Source organism: Euprymna scolopes, chromosome 17 (genome assembly GCF_053919585.1).
Source record: "Euprymna scolopes isolate OS-2025 chromosome 17, ASM5391958v1, whole genome shotgun sequence".
In the NCBI taxonomy this organism is placed as follows: domain Eukaryota; kingdom Metazoa; phylum Mollusca; class Cephalopoda; order Sepiida; family Sepiolidae; genus Euprymna; species Euprymna scolopes.
The window spans coordinates 98384754-98388093 of NC_136498.1; the positions used below are offsets into that span (position 1 = coordinate 98384754).

The following is a 3340-nucleotide window of genomic DNA, read 5'->3' on the forward strand; positions in this document are numbered from 1 at the left end:
CATTTTTCGGATATCTAAAGATAGCTATTACTTCCGGAGTTCATCGATGTATCTTTGTTCTTAAGATTAGAAATATTTTCAACTCGCCACTTAGCGTCTATTATTGATACTAGCAATATTACGATGCGTCCTTCACTCTTAATTAGCCGCATTTTGCTTTCGATCGATTGGTGTATGTCTGCGCGCGCGTGTATGTGTGTGTGTGCGTGTGTATGTGTGTATGTGTGTGTGCGTGTGTATGTGTGTCTGTGTGTGTGCGTGCGTGTGTGTGTGCGTGTGTATGTGTGTCTGTGTGTGTGTGCGTGTGTGTGTGTGCGTGTGTATGTATGTATGTGTGTGTGCGTGTGTATGTGTGTATGTGTGTGTATGCGTGTGTATGCGTGCGTATGTGTGTGTGTGTTTGAATATGCTATTTTTATAGATCGACGCTTCTAAGATATAATCACAGAGCATATATAAATAAGCCATATTAGATTGCATTCCCATGGCTAAGACTGTACTCATTTTACTGATCATCTTTTTAAAACAAAATCCTCAATACATTTTACGGGCCGTTTCGTTCACAGAAGAACAGAAAACATTAGGACAATGTGTATGTCATTATAAAAGATGAAATCACCTGAGTACTTGATCATAAAAGTATTTTACCTTCATTACACTGTCTTTTATGACTAGGGCTTGTGACAACAGCATATTATGTTCATTCTTTTGACTCTGAAGCATATATCCGACACAGTAAGACACAGTCAATCAACCGAGAATCACATCAGTCTATATAAAAGCATATAAGATATTAACGGACTTATACTCAAGAGTCAAAACAGTAAAAAGAATATGCTGTTGTCAGAGTCCTAGTTATGACTGCCAGGTGATCATAGGAGTCATTCACTCGCTGAGTGAAATCGACAATTTATGTTATGGTCAACTAATTGTATGAATTCATGATTGTCATCATATCGTATGAATCCAAATATTTTATTGTTGATATTGGTTTCCCCGATATTTTTCCAGCCAGAACTCTTTCTAGAAAAATATCAGGTTTTACGGGAGGGATCACGTGAAGATTCCAATATCCTAAGTAAAAGTTATTTTGAGAAACGAATTTGATTCCAACTTGGAACACCCAAATAGACAGTCCGTATCGTTAACTGCTTAATCACGTTAACACGCATGCATACGTCATCTTTATGTATATTGTACATTAAATACTTAAAACAAAAAGAGATTTAACAATTTTCAGATATGCACTATGATATAATAATTGCAATTCTTACATGATATTTTAAAAGAAGAATGGCTAAAAGATAAAAAGGTTAAACTAGAAAAATGTATTAGAGCTACTGACGAGACCTCTATAAAATAAAACGCACCTGCTGCTCATATTTTATAAGGGATGCGAAAAAAGAAGCCATTATGAATTAATGTTTCGTTTAATCAATAAGATAATTATGTATGGTTGAGGACGGAATATTTAAATATATCAAATACAACCTGGCAACGCCAGGTACTTCAGCTAGTATGGAATACACCTTTACAAAATCTGAAAACACAATCAAAATTTTCCTGCAAGTTTATCTAAGGTCGATAAGTACATGTCCATAAAATAACTGGAATCTATTACTACGTAAAATAACGAAATGAATTTTGTTTAATAGATTTTCTTTGTTTTATGAAACAAAAAGAAAAATTACACAAAGAACATCTTAGTAAAAATGAATTTTAAAAACGTTTAAATATTCAAATGATTATTAGTCGCATGCAAGCGACTCTATAAGTCACTCCGTCGGTCGGTCGGTCTGTAGGTCATTTGGTCTGTCGGTCTGTCCGTAACACTTTTGTGCTTGGCCTTTTTGGTTAAGATCAAAGGTCTGTTCTTAATAGATGCTGTTGTCAGCTTTTTAAGCTTTTCTTGGCCTTTTGGCCAAGATCAAAGTGTAGTTTCTGTTCTTACTACATGCTGTACTTATGTTTGTAACTTTGTGATATAAAGTGGGGGATCACTTTTCTGTATAAATTTAATGTAAAATGATCACCCACTTTACAACCAGTCAGTCTCAAAGCCATTCAAGTCATTCTCCAGATCATTCAAGTTGTTTTTGAAGGATTCCAGTTATTTTTAAGCATTCAAGTCATTCTTAAGGTCATTCAATTCATCTTTAAGTTCATTAATGTCATTCTAAGTCATTTACTTTTTATTTATTTAAGTCAATATCAGCCCATTTTTCGGTCATTTTAGTTTATCTTTAAGAATTTCATGCCAATCCTACATTCATGCAGTCATTCATTACACGAGAGCACGCGACTAATGGCTATCGGGCTTGTTTTTATTGGAATAACGAATTTGTTTCGATTCATCAAAGCTGTTTGTCGTTTTGAAGCTGTCTGATTACAAACATTAAAAAAACACCATGCTAAAATTTTTATCTATATAATATTCTGCTTGTTTTTTTTTAGTTTTTTTTTCCTTAGTTAGTTACTTTATTCTTTGAAAAGGGTCAATTAAATCGATCTACTTCAAAAAAGGCTAAATTCGCAAAATTTGGCTGTAAAAAGGCCAATCTGGCAACCACTGGACAAGACTATGAGAATTGCTTCCTTTTGATGTAGTCTTGTTTTCGAATATCATTATTATAATATATGAGCATTATTATAATGGTGAGAGAAAGAAACTCGTATTAATATTACTGTACAGTTGTTTATCACCAAGGAAAATGTCTACTCACACGAACGAATTAAATATTTATGTTTAACGTTTAAAATTTAAGTGGAGTTAACTTGTCTAATAGATGCCCTTGCGAACAATTCAATCAGCTACGCAAAATTCAAATCTTATCGAGTCTATTCAATCATATACGCACTTATAACATTGGGAAATGGGTGAACGAGTTACTTCCCCTTCCGGCCATTGTTCTACTTATGTTCAATTATTCGTATGTATAGTCCGCGATGATAATCATTTATCAAATCACGCACCTTCAGTCAGCTAAACTAATTATCGGCCAGAAGTGAGATTACAATGGAAACGTGTGAGAAATTTATCCGTATCCACAAAACTGGATGATGACGGTGGCCAAGTGGTTAACGACATGGACGGACAACCTGAGCGTTCTAAGTTCGAATCCAGCTTGTTCTACAAAGTTACTTTCATTTGAGATGTCATCAACTTTCACGTGGTCCCTCCCGTCGGTACCCGATGTTTTTCTTGAAAGAATTCTGACTAGAAAAAATATCCAGGAAACCAATGCTAGCAATAGCATCTTCGGATCCATATGATAACAAAAGTACAGCATCTCCGCTGCCTTCACCCGATATCTCTGAACTCAACCGAAGCATGTTTTAC

General features: G+C 34.8%; 1 pseudogene; it reads left to right on the forward strand.

Annotated features, from left to right (window-relative positions):
- Positions 1–1901: 1901 nt before the first annotated feature.
- On the forward strand, positions 1902–2038 carry LOC145297202 (U2 spliceosomal RNA; annotated as a pseudogene).
- The last annotated feature ends 1302 nt before the right edge of the window (positions 2039–3340 follow it).